Genomic DNA, 14,736 nt, shown 5'->3' with positions numbered 1-14,736 from the left:
TGAGAATTTGGATCTGTGTTCATCCACATCTATTTCTGTCCTCTAAGAACGGGCATTTCTTCAAGAGTAGATTCCATATCTTTGCAATTATCATTGGCAGCTGGCCCAACCCCTTGCTCCTAAGAGCCCCGTAAATACTCCTTTGCCTTCTTGAACAGAACATGTTCTGCCACCGATCAGTGCCCAAATTGTCCTGATGTCTCTCTTCTTACTTGCTGAAAACTGTCACGGCTTCCTGACAAGCACCAATACTCTGGTGACAGGGAAGTCCGGCCATTTCATCAGCATTCGTGCTTGTCATGTGACCTGAGGTGCAAGAAACATCTTTATAGATAGGCAGAGCACTGACAGACAAGTATTCCATCCAAGTCTAACTTGGTGAGCCAATGAGTTTATTGGGGTGATGTACAGGAGGGTGGGGGAATCAAAGGCAGCTATACCATCATAAAGCTACCCCCCAGGCAACTTATGAAGAGTCTCACATATAGCATAGACAACTCACAAAAGCAGAACTACTGAAAAGTCCCCTTGGGTGACACTGGCCATTATTCTACAGATGAGCCCCCATCCCCAGTCATTGTTTACATAACCTCAGTGAGAGGAGAGGCCTCCTGAGACTCATGGATCTGTTGAGCCTCTTGAACCTCCTGAGTTGGGGGAGCCTCCATTCTCTCTCCATGAGGCTATGTTAATAAGCCTGGATCTCATGAGAGTCTCATGCAGGCCAGCGCAGCTGCTCTGATTCAAGATGACATTGGTCTCATATCAACCTGGAGGAAACGAATACACAACCACCATCACATCATGGTCTATGTAGGCAAGACACACACTTGTACAGTCAGTTGCAATTCTTCTCAGTTGTTGAATGGGTAGCATTTTCTCCTTCTTTGGTAATGAAAAGATATTAGATGTTAAAAATTGAATCTAAAGCATAGCCATTCCTGATGAGCTGGGAACAAAGTATGTGGTAGCTCTAGTCCCAAGTGTATACAATACAGAGCATCCCTGGGAAATTGTCAGCATTCTCAAGGCAGCTACAAAGCCCTGGCCAACTTGGTCCCTTTCTTCCATTTTACCCTACTCTCCTCTAGTCTCCCAGATCTCTTTTGTTTGTTTTTGTTGTTGTTGTTTTTATTTTGCTTTTATGAGACAGGGTCTCCCTGTAGCTCTAGCTGACCTGGGATTCACTATTTAGACCAGACTGGACTTTATCTCACAGAGATCCACCTGCCTCTGCCTTTGCTTTTACCTATAGAGTGCTGAGATTGGTGTGTGTGCCACCACACCCAGCCTTTCTTTGTTCTTATATTTTAAGGTTGTCAAATGTTAGTTTGCTTCTCATATGAATTTTGGCCTTAATATACATCTGGGTATTATGTATTCTTCCACGTGAGTCTCGGAGTTTGCAACTGGTGTTGTTTTTCTTGCCTTATTTGCCCCTGTGATTAATTTTCCCCAAGTGTCTCTTCTGTTATGCTCCCGTTTTTCCATGGAGACCTCAACTCCTGATCCTCCAGCCCCACCCCATGCTCCAGAGCTCTCTACTAGCTGCTGAGAAGCCTGTGATACAATTGTCATATAACATTTTTACTGCTGCCCTAGGGCTCTGATTTGGTGCCACAGTGGTTTGACCTTAAAATATCCATCTTAGCCCAGTTTTGATTTTCTAGAGTGTTTCTTCGGATACTCTTTTTAAAAAAGTATGTGTTGGGGTTAAGAGCACTGGTTGCTTTTGCAGAGGACCTGGGTTCAGGTCCCAGAACCCACATGGTGGCTAACAACTGATAGTAACTCCAGTTCCAGGGGATTCGACACCTCTTCTGACCTTCTTGGGCATTGCATGACACAGGTGCACTTACATGCATAAGGCAATACACTCATACACATAAAATAAAAGTGTTTAAAACAAACGTTCTGAGATATTAATGGTGAAAGTAGTATTCTGCTCACACATAACTGATACCTGGCTGGTATATAAGGCTTTGGTAGTTTCTTTATTGCTTGGGGATTAGACACAGATGCATTTAAACTTTGCCTGGTCATGCCTGTTTTCACTAATTTCTGGGTACTTGATAAGTCCTTTAAATATGAAGAATTTTGTCCTTCTGCTTTGACATTTTTTTCTCTAGGTATTTCTTTGCTGTAAAATGTCTATCCTGTCTTTCTAGGATCTCTCATGGCTTTCAATGTTATCTATCTTTCTTTAAATTCTGAGAGTGAAGAGTTCTTAGATTTATCTTCTAACCCTTTAAATTAAAAGTTCCAGACTTTGGTTTTTAAATCTGTGAGTACTTTCATTTTCTAATCGTTTCATTTTTTTCAATATTTTGTTCTTTTAGGGTGTAATATTTTCCCTCAAATTCTCATATTAGAATACTTTTAATGCTATCTTTTGTTCCTTGACTGTCACTTTATTTCTTTCTGGATTATTCTTGTTTCTTTTGGCTTTTCTTTCAGGCTACCATTCTCTTTATAGACCTGTTGATTCTTGGATTTGAATTTCTGTTTAAAGGAAAAGGTTAAGTCACCATGTGCTTTTCCTGTGCTCTTAGTAGGTTTCTATTTGGGGAGTTTAAAATTTTATTATTTTTATATGCATGAATGTATTGCCTGCATGTATGTAAGTGCACCTGTGCCATGCAATGCCTGTAGAAGTCAGAAGAGGAAGGAAGTCAGATCCCTCTGGAACTGGAGTTATGAACAGTTGTTAGTCAGCATGTGAGTTCTGGGAACTGAACCCAGGTCCTCCGCAAGAACAGCCAGTGCTCTTAACTGCTGTATCATCTCTCCAGCCCCCGTAGGTCTATGTTTTGTCTGTGACCTGTCCTTTAGGACTGAGTGAGGTGGGATGGGGCATGCCTGCCAACAGCTTTAGGTTGAGATGATGGTGATTCGCAGTCATCTGGCACACTTCTGTGTGCCAAAATTAGGGTGATTTTATACTACTGTTCCAATAGAAAAAGGGAGCTCAGTGACCTGGCCATGGTTAGATCGCTAGCAAGTGGTAAAGGCAGCATCGAAACTGAAGTCAGTCTGATAGACACACTTATTCTAAACGTACAAACCAAATAAGTTTCAGTGTAAACGAGAAAATAGTGCTTTATGATTGGCTCGATTTTCTTACAGATTTTCATAAACTGTATAGTGAAGTCTGCAGAAAAAGGGAGCTCAGTGACCTGGCCATGGTTAGATCGCTAGCAAGTGGTAAAGGCAGCATCGAAACTGAAGTCAGTCTGATAGACACACTTATTCTAAACGTACAAACCAAATAAGTTTCAGTGTAAACGAGAAAATAGTGCTTTATGATTGGCTCGATTTTCTTACAGATTTTCATAAACTGTATAGTGAAGTCTGCACCTTTCCCCCCATGGAATCAGCCATTGTTTTTTTTTTTTTTTTATTTACTGTTGGCCATTAAAGAAGATACCGTACTTAAATTTCACTCAAAGTCAGAAGGCATCTCAGCAGAATTACAGTTTCAGAGGAACAGAATGCTGTGGAATTAGAGGGACTCTCTGATTCTGGAACTGGCCAAACCATTGGTAGACATTTTTGGTAAACATTAAGACAGTCCTATTCCTTCTAATTCTGAAGTTTTCTTCTGATTGTAGAGGTCATGGCCACCTCATTTACTTTGGATCTACTTTTTGAAGAACTATTGACAACAAGTGATGATTTTATTTGAAAATTGCCTCTAATTTCCTTTTTTAAATTTTATAATTACCTCTAATTTCGTTTTTAAAAGCATTTATAGGTCACCTAAGGAATTAAATGTTAGTTTCTTAATTCCTTACTTCCCACTTTCCTCGGAGATGTCTGTGAAAAATGCATTACAAATCAAGTAGGTTTGTGCCACACTGAGTTAAATGAAGTTAACAGTTTTCTTTGAGGCTCTCTTCTCAGGTCTTTTGCTGCTAATAGGCATTATGAATCTCTAAGGGATTTAAAATTTGGAAAATGCACAGTTCTGGAAATGCTCGACTTAGAAAGATCAAATTTTGAGAAATATTGACTTAATTTATTGAAGAACTGCTTTGCTTTCCTCTCCAGAGCATTCTTGATCTCAGCTACTCACAGCTAGGCCCAAACTCTGATGTGTGTAGTTCTAATGTAAAAATCATATATTCAGTTTTTACTACTTTGGCTGGGCAACCTTATCATGATGTTCCCCTAAATTCTCTGCCTTCTTCCATGGCCATCTCTTTAAACTGCCCAACATCCTTAAATGATGCTGTATCTTACCGTTTTTGATTAAAATGTGTTGCTGGTGTACATTCATTGTATACATAGTATAGATTGTATACATTACACTGTATACATAGTCTACATTGTACACTTGGTTTCAGAAAGATGATATCCTTCAAGTATATAATGGACTTTGTCCATATTTAACGGCCCCCCAACATTGTTCACTTTCTTCCTTCCTCAGCTCCTGCCTCCTGCTAGGCTCCTTCCTTCTCCCACTCTCGTTTCTGATTTTCTGCCATTTATATATATATATGGTTTTGTGCATCTAAATGGGAGTGTATGGCAGCTTCTGCACAACAAAGGAAACAATTGATGAATGATGTTTTAGCCTACGGAATGATAGAAAATCTTTGCTGGATATATACTCAACAGAGGATTAACATCTAGAATAGATGAAGAACTCCTAAAAGGAAATACCAAAAACAAAACAATACAAATGCGCTAATGAAATGAACAGGTAGTTCTCAAAAGATGAAGTATAAATGGCCCATAAAAACATGAACAAATCTTCAACACCCTTAGGTATCAGGGAAATTCAAATTCAAATTACACTTACCCCAGTCATGATGCTTTATCTTTTTTTCTTTTTTCTTTTCTTTTTTTTTTTTTTTTTTTTTTTTTTTAGACAGGGTCTCCCTGTAGTCCCAGCTGACCTGAACTCACTATGTAGACCAGGCTGGACTTGAACTCACAATGCTGCCTCCCTTTGCCTCTGCCTCCTCTGTGCTGGGACTAAAGGTATGCCACCACCACACCCGGCATGATGCTGTATCTTAATGCCTTAGTTTCTTCATCTGCAGAATATTGACAAAATGACACATTAGGCTTTAGTGAAAAGAAAAAAGTGAGTCTACCAATTGCATGAACATGATCATAAATACATTTTGAAATAGATTCTTGATTTTGAAGAGTAAACATGGTGACCTCAATGCTTGGTAAATAATGCCACATCATAGTGAACAATAGAATTGAAAGTATACACCATTTGGGCTCCAGGACAGCCAGGGAATGTACTGGTAGAAAATGTGGCTGGAGGATTCAAGGATGAAGAAGAGCAACTTTAGACAGTGATACTCTTGCCACGTGCCAGTCTAGTAAACATTACTTCTCTCAATGTGCTGCAAAATATCATGTGTTATTAACTTAACTGGCACTTCTCTCCCTCCACCATTTTATTTTGTTCATGGCACCATTGCCCACCAATCTGTCAGAGTGGGAACTTCAAAGCCAGGCCTAACCCGACGATTTTCTTTCTTATTTGAGGTAATCCCTTCTTCAGTGGCTAAACTTATCTCTTAAGATCTCACTCGAGCCCTTGACCCATTCTCAGAATCAACTTACACATCCTACACATGTTCACTGTCAGGATTGCTGGCAAGTGATGCACAGAACAAGTCCATGACAACTTCACTTGTGAATCTTCACCTGGATAGCCGATACTACTTCCCCATAATCACATCACTGCTGCCATTTTCCGAATCTCATCTTCACACCTAAACCTGGATATTACCAGTCCCTGAATCTTTTTCTGCCCATGCTTGGACTGGCTAGATTAGGCTAAAAGTGCTATAGTGGAGTGAGGCTCTCTTTAACCTCAAGATGATTTTCTGAAGCAACATTTTAATTGTATCAAGAAGTTAAGGTGTAAATTTATTTCCTCTCCTTAGGTAAGAGTAACCACAAGTATTTATGCAAAACGGGCCTCACCCTCAGGCTTGAGATTTCCGGTTGGATAAGTACTCACAGGGAAAACAGCCAAACAAATAAAAACCTTGTCAAAGAAAGCAAAGCAGCCAGACCACCAAATAATTTACCAAACTTCATTATTATAGTTTATTTTTGTGTATGCATACATGTTCTTGTGTATGTGTATGCATGCATGGAGGTGCATGTGAAGGCCAGAGGTCATCAGATGTCTTCTGCAATCACTTTCCATCATATTTTTGAGACAGGGTCTCTCAGCAAACTTTGAGCTCTCCATCATAGCTAGACTGGCTGCCTGGCAAGCCCCAGGGTCCTCCTGTCTCCACTAGGGCAGGTGCACATGTGGCAACACTCATTTTAACTTGAATGGGAATCAAACTTAGGTCCTCATTCTTGTGTAGAAAGCACTTTACTGACTGAGCCATCTTCCCAACCTGTAATTTTATTTTTGTCTCTATAAAATATCTTCAGGCTTTGAGTTAGGGTTAAAATTCTTAAGGGGGTAGTCTGTGATATGTTTTCTCACTGAATGTGTCTAGTCAGAGACCTTGTGGGAATGTGCAGCCTAGTTGGATCTAGACATTTTATTAGCATGTATGTTACTGGTATAAAATATTTATCACATCATTTTCATACATGTATGTAACAGTCTTTGATCATGTTCAACCTTCTGCCCTCCCACTTGTCCCTAGAAGGCTGATTTTTCATAGATTTACATATACAGGAGTATTGTTTTCCATTTTGTCAGTTGTGGCCCTTTGTGAGAAGCATCTTATCAAGATCTAACAATGTTCCCTGCTTTGTTCTGTTTATGGACATCATTACCCACACATAAGGATTATAACCACCTGCAGCCAGACTCTCCTTGTCCTATTCCAATGGGCTACTTTTGATATGTACTATTGTTTTAATTGGGCCCTCCAACTCCATTCCTGTCAGGGTAGTCTATAGAAGTACAAACTACTTGACTTTAACAGAAAAATGCTATTATTAATATGCTCATTTATTTGTTGGAAAGTCTTGCAAAACCTCGCACTCATTTCCTCTGTAATAAGCTGAGGGTCTAAGTTTCTCAACCTAATATACTACATGGGGAGCTTATAGAATAGCCACGAACCCCATTGCTGGTTTGTAGCCTTAGGTTAAATAATTTGTCCCTGTAAAACAAACAGGGATAATGACAGTGCCTACCTAATTTGGCTGCTATATTACCTGCCACTTTGTTAACACTCAATGCTTGTTAGCAACTATTAAGTCACAATTAACTATTGTTAAACCCTTTCATTGTTTAGGAAAGTCAGCCAAGAATAACATAAGATTGTTTGCTGCTTTTATTGACTTTTCACAGGGCTTTGACTCTGGGGTCAAGACCAGGTTAGGAATTAAGCAGCATGAGGTCAATGAAGATGCCTGGTTACTGATGTTTAAAAGAACCTGCTTTTAAAAGCCAACAGTGGGAACTGGCAGGAATGGTCTCCTAAAGGGCGAATAAGCTCTAGACATGTAAAACAGGGCCAGGTGGCTTAAAGTAGAGCTCTAAAAACAAAGCCCTTGAGGTTAATAAGGGAGTTTTTTTACTCTGCACCTTGTCCTTACAGGTGGGTGAAGAGGAAGCTAGTAAAAGCCTTAAAACAATTAGAGCATTTGTAGAAATTTAAACAGAAGTAATAGTCTCACACATCTCTGCCAGGCTATGTGGTCTAAAGCTGCATGCAGGCAAAGCCAGACTTTCCCTTAGTTGGAGCCTGTAATTGACTCCAGAAGGCAAGGAGGTATTCCACTGGGTTTGTAAGACAGAATTCTCAGGAACCCAAATCATGGCTTGAGGTCCTTCCTAAAATACAGCAACCAGGAAAAAAAAATCCATAAGTAACCATTTCCAATTTAAATTGTTTACCTTTGGCAGACATTATCAATCATTTAAATGCCTCAAGTCAATTAAGAGTAGTTGCAACTGAGTAGGAGATTATACTAGATACACCTTTGTGATATTATTTCATTTATCTGCCAATAAAGAAGTTATAGTTATTGGCCCAATTTTATCAGTGAAAGAAGTAAGAAGGAGAAGGGTCTAAGCTACCTGTAGTCACACTGCTGATAGAAGCGTAACAGGGTTTAAACCAGATTTGCTGGCTTTGCCTCCCATGTGCTTAGACAATACACAGGTCAGTGTACAGCCATCCTGTGAAGGAAGAGCAAGTAACCCAATCCAAAGAAAACCTTGTTTTTCAAAGTATATGCTTGTGTATTAGCTTCGTTTAAAAGGTGCTTTCAAATAATTAGGTTGTGAAGGTATTGGGGATCTAAAAGTTAAGTAAAGAATGATAGAGTCCAGCTCTAGAAGACAGATCAAGGAAAATGGTTTGGCATTTAGGGTCCTTTTCACCTGGTAGCCTAAGCCAGTTTTGGAGGTGGTGGTCAGGAGGGTGATGCGTGCTGTTGACAGTCTTTTGGAACTCAGAGGATAACAATGAAGCCAGGCACGTCCAAGTAATACAGTGATGACTCCACCATTCAGATTCGAGTCCTGAAGTGATCTCTAGAAGAAGTGTATATTCTAAAGTACACATGCATCTAAAGAGACTGTGGTATAGTTTAAAATTCCCCCAAACTGGTGAAATTGTGTAAAGATAATCCTGAATTGCTAATGACCTCAGGTATCTGACAGAATTAGATATACTCTTCAGAGAAAGACTATATCACCCTAGGCTTTATTTCCATAAACTCTTTTGCAACTATAATGACAATCACGCCCTAAAATGTAACTAGACATAAAGAGATAAATGAAATGTTGCTAGCAGAAACAACACATAGGAAAAACAGACCCCTGTGGCTCCAGATACTTTATCATCAGACCTACCTCACAATGACTAAGTTTGCAATGCCCAAATTGTTAAAAGATAACAAAATGAAAGTTCAAAGTATAGGTATCAATGAAGGGCAAAATAACTTGCTAATGTAAATTAACTCTATAAACCAATCATGTCCTATGGGTTTTAAAATATAAATAACTAAATCCATGTAAATTATTATGTACAAATTAGGAGGGTAGTAAATGCAGATTAAAGGCCCTGAAGGTGCTTGAATTTTCTTGGAAGAGATTAAAAGTAACAACGAATACTAGATTTTAATGGATCAAGGGTACATACTTTCTAATCAAGTTTAAAACTAAAGAATAATAAAAACTGTAGAAGGTCAAAACTGATACACAGAATAATAAAAAATATATTCATATAATCAGAAAAAAACACAAAAATAGAAGAGGAAATAGAACAATTAGAACAGATAGCACTTAGCAAATGGTGGACTTAAAATGTAATACAGACATAATTACACTAAATATAAATATATTGAATGAGTCAATTAAAAGATCATTATGTCAGACTGAGGAAAAAAAAGCCCAAAACAAGAATGGAAATAAAAAACCTATCTGTTATAAGGAACATACCTAAATACAAGGATCTAGAAAGGCTAAAAATGGAAGTATAAGGCCCCGAATAATATGGTTTCAAATATGCAAAGAAAAACTTGAAAAATTTATGGGGGTTGGAGAGATGGCTCAGTGGTTAAGAGTGCTGACTGCTCTTGCAGAGGACCCAGGTTCGATTCCCAGAACCCACATGGCGGCTACGAACTATCCTTAACTCCAGTTCCGGGGGAATCTGAAGCCCTTTTCCGACCTCCGTGGCATTGCCCGACATGGGTGCACTCACATACATGCAGGCAATACACACATACACATAAAATAAAAATAATAAAGAAAAAAAAATTTTTTTTGGTCTTTTTGAGACAGGGTCTCCCTGTAGCCTCAACTGTCCTGGAACTCACTATGTAGACCAGGCTGGCCTTGAACTCACAGAGATCTTCCTGCCTCTGCCTCCTGAGTGCTGGGATTAAAGGCGTGTGCCACCACGCCTGGCTTTAGAAAATATTTTTAAAAAAATAAAAAAAGAAAAACTTGAAAAATTGAAAAGAAAAATTTAAGTTTCCAATTGTAACAAGAAAGATTAGCAAACTTAAAAATGTATAGACATAGTAGACACTGTATCAGTAAGGATGAAAGGATTTGAATAGCTTATAAAGACACATGTCTAAGAAAACATGTAAGGAGCACCATGCCAACAACAGCAGAATGCACATATTTTTAGACACATATGAAATATTTTACAAAATTGAATATATGTGGGAAGTCTCAACAAGTTTTAGAACATCAAAACAATAGAGTAACTCGATGGTTACAAAGCAATGGAACTCTCAAAAAGAAAATGAGAAAAATCCACATTTTGAAATTAAGAAATATTCTACTAAATGATTAGTCAAAGAAAGATTCACAATAGAAATGAGAAAATATTGTACTTTAAACAAAATGATGATGAAAATTCTGTACATCAAATCTGTGCTTTGGGGTTGGAGAGATGGCTCATCAGTTGATAATGCTTACTTACTGCTCTTGCAGAGGACTTGAGTTTGTTTCCCAGCACCCGCACCAGGCAGCTCACAACCACCTGTAATGAACTCAAGTTCCAAGAAATCTCACTCCCTCTCTGGTCTCCACGAGCACCTGCACACATGTGGTGCACATGCAAACACGTACATAAAAATAAATAAATACATTTAAAAAATATGTGCTCAGAGGAAAAATATAACAATTAAATGCATCTGTTATAAAAAAAAAAAAGAAGGCCATATATCAATAAGCCAAGCATCCAGTTCAGAATTTAAGAAAAGAACAGGAAGTCAGAGAGTCAGATGAAAGGTATGATAAATGTGGAAGCAGAAAGAATGAACAGAAACAAACACTACATAACAGCAATAAAAGAAGCAGGAGGTGGTCCATAAAGTTGATAATGTTCCCTTGAGATTGATCAGTGTACAAAGGAGACAGATGGTGCTCTAGTTTGGATCTTGAATGTATCCTCAAGGTCCTAGCCCATGGTGCTGTTGAGAGGTGGTGGAATCTTTAAGAGGTACAGCATAATAGAAAGAAGTTACGTCACTGGGGACATGGCCCTGAAGGTGATCCTAGGAACCTGAACCCTCCCCTCTCTTTGGTCTCTGGCCACAATACTAAGCAGCTTTGCTCCATCACAGGCTCTCTGCCGTCATGTTCTACTTCACCACAGACCCAGAATAATGGAGTCAAGAGATCATGGATGGACCTCTGAAAACACATGCAGAAACAAACCTTTCCTCCTTTTAAGATGGTTGTCTTGGGTATTTGTCACAGTGATAGTTGACTAAACAAAATGAGAGAGGAAAGTCACAAATAAGAAATGATAAGAAATGAAGGTAGGAATGACTATGGATCTTATATCTAGTAAAGAAATATTAAATGGGTATAACTTTAGGCAGTTAATTTGAAAATCTTCATTATTTATACACATTTCTGAAAAATGAAACTTACCAAAATTAATAGGAAATAGAATTAAAACTATTGAAAAATTTAATCTATAATTTAAAATTTTCCTAGAAACTCTAGCTTCAAATGATTTTAATGGTGAAAGCTATTAAATCTGTAAAAAAAAAAATCCATTCCAGTATAATACAAATCCTTACAAGAATGAAAAAAGAGGTAACGTCTCCAATTCAGGCTTAGAAGGCAGCGGGACCTTTTCGACAAAACTTAACAAGATCATGTCTAATGGGGAAATGATAATCATTTATAAGGCTAATCTCAGACATGATCACATGGATACAAGTCCATTTTTTTTTTTTTTGGTCTTTCTGAGACAGGGTCTCCCTGCAGCCCCAGCTGGCCTGCAACTCACTATGTAGACCAGGCTGGCCTTGAACTCACAAAGATCAGCCTGCCTCTGCCTCCCAAGTGCTGGGACTACAGGCATGTGCCACCGTACCCGGCTACAAGTCCATTTTTTAAGGCAATTCAATCTAATGATAAAGATATAAGTATAACTCTGGGTGTGGTGGTGCATGCCTTTAATCCCAACTCTTAGGAAGCAGAGGCCAACCTGATCTACACAGTGAGTTCCAGGCCAGCTGGGGCTACAGGGAGACCCTGTCTAAAAACCAAATAAGCAAGCAAACAACAACAAAAATACCCAAGACATGAGTATGGCCTTACGACCAATGTATGCCTATTCTATTAATACAAGGCTTGCTTAACTTTTGAAAATTAATCCGTGTAGTTCATTACAATGAACACTAATAGAAGAATGGAGTCATATAGTATAATTGTTTCCATAAGCCACAGGAAAACTTTTTTTGTCTAAAATTCATCAATAAAGCAAACAAATAGATACAAATTTGACAAATGAGCAGTAGATGGGAAATTCTTTAATCTGATAAAAGGCCCAAAAGAACCACATATATACATATTATTATTAATTTAGTTCTTTGACAATTTTCTACATGTATATAGTGCATCTCCTCCTACCCTTATCAATAGTCCTCCTATCTGTCTCCCAAATTTATGACTTTTATTTTATGACCCACTCATTTATTTTAACCAAGGCCATCTATGACCATTGATTTGAGAGTATCCTTTGGAGCCTGGTGGGGTCACCATTGGGTACACAACTGAAGGCAATGATCAGCAGTGATGGGTAGGGACCCTTCTCTACCCTTATCTGGTTACCGATGGGCACATTCTTGCACAGGTCTAGTGTAGTCATCCATTCACAGTTGTTGAGAGCTTGTGATTATAATGACTTGGTATTGCCCAGAAGATGGCATTTCTCAGCCCTTCTCCATGTCTTCTAGACCTTACATTCTTTTACCTTTCTTACCACAATATTCCTTGAGCTTTGGAGGAGTTGGCATGAATGTCTTGTTTAGGGCTGAGCACTCAAACATCACTTAGTCTTAGCACCTTGTACAGCTATGAATCTCTACATTCACTGTAATTTACTGGAAAGAGGGGATTCTCTGACTAAAGCTGAGAATGGTAATTGTCTATGAATATTATATATATATATAGAAATTCAATGTTAGGATAATTTAACTAAATAGTAGAATTAAGTCTCCTCTTATTGCCTTTGCCCTTTCTTGCACATTTACAGTATCGATTCCCTCTTTGGCACAGGCCTTAAATCCAGTCAGAGAGTGGCTGGTAACCCCCACAATAGTTGTGCCACTATTATACAACTGGGCAGATCTTACCTGACAGATTGGTATTGTAAATCATAGGGTTCATTTCTGCCTTCTCCTAATCCCCCCAGCAGTCTGCATAGCACCCTCTGGGAGTGTGAAAGCTAGCTGGTAAGAAGGAAGTTTCTAGTACAGTTCCAGTTTGATTTCTCATCCAAGATATGTGGTCTTCAGCAATAGGTCTTATCATCAGTTCTGATGATGATAACCAAGAAGAATGGCAAGATCCTTTATTGTTTTGGTGGCCTCTAGAGCCTCACGGACTAACAATTCCCTGACTAACAGCCTCCCTGACTAACCTCAACCTAGCGCTGGAAACCTTATAGTCTTATGGCCTCCATCACTGTTTCTACTCAAATGTGAAGTCCCAGCTAATAAGTCAGGAAAATAAGAGAAATGGAAGTGTAAAGAATCCAAAGAAAAAGCCACCATTCCTAGATGGTGCTATCATACTGTTGTGTACATAGAAAATAATGAACCTACAGATATGTTATCAGGATGAGTGGGCCAATTTAATCAAACATCTAGGGAGAAAGTGTAGCCTATAATAGTTAAGATCTCTTTGCAATAAATTACTAAGCAATAATGAAAATAAAGGGAAATCTAAACAAACAGACACGCAATGTGCAGGCATCTGAAAACTCAGTACTTTTAACAAACTGAGCTAGATACTCAAAGCAGTTCCAGTGAAAACACTAACAGGCCTTTTCGAGTATGTGCACATGTGTGCGTGCTTGTGTGTTTGTAACTTGAGAAGCTGCTTCTAAAACAACCATAAACAAAAGATTAGGAATAGAACACTGTCTGAGTGAGAAACAAGGTGGGAGTAAGTGACTCCAGCAGCCGTCAGAGTTTACTAGAAAGTGACAGTAATTAAAAGCATATAGACAGACAGACCAATAAAATGGTGGGCTCACAAAGGAAAAAAAAAAAAACTTACATGAGGGCCAGAAGATTCACAATACTGGACTACTTATACATGATAGTTTTCCCCAGGACAGGGACTCCTTAAACCATCTCATAGTTATTCAATCTGTATCTTGACTCCTTAACCCATCTTGTAGTTATTCAATCTGTATCTTGAAGTGGGACGGGCCTTCGGAAACTTTTCCTTCAGGTAATTCTAATCTGCAGAAAGACTTAAAAACCACTTCTCTCAACACAAGTGCATGCACATACATTCACACATACATACACACAATATACATATGTGTGTGCATAGACATACCACATATGACTGCCTAAATTTTTATAAGTATGTCATACTATTTATTTATTTAGTAGTGCCAGGGTTTAGACACAAAGTCTCACACACGCAAGGCAAATACCCTATTACTGCATTATGCTCTTGACTCCAGTTTGTTGCTGTTATTGTTTTAACTTGTTAGAAGATGGCGAATAGGGTGGCATTATATTGCAGGACTTTCTGAAGTCCCATTTAAACATTTCTGTCTTTCCAAATTCTACTTGTTGTTTCTTCCCTTCTTGTCTCAATCTGGTCAGGCCAGATTTTTCACATTATAAAATCATTTCCCCCGTCCATAGTTTCTGTCAGCTATATTGCTATCATCATCTTGCTTAGCAGGAAGGCAAAATGCAAAGTATTAAGTTTTGATATATAGTTCCCTCCTGCTCTGTATGACTTGTGCCTTCCTAGGTGTTTATTAGCAATATAAT

The sequence above is a fragment of the Nannospalax galili genome, unplaced genomic scaffold (genome assembly GCF_000622305.1).
Source record: "Nannospalax galili isolate Female #2095 unplaced genomic scaffold, S.galili_v1.0 scaffold182, whole genome shotgun sequence".
NCBI classification, from domain to species: Eukaryota; Metazoa; Chordata; class Mammalia; order Rodentia; family Spalacidae; genus Nannospalax; species Nannospalax galili.
The sequence above is the reverse complement of the archived record's forward strand: the minus strand, read 5'-3'. Positions refer to the sequence as shown.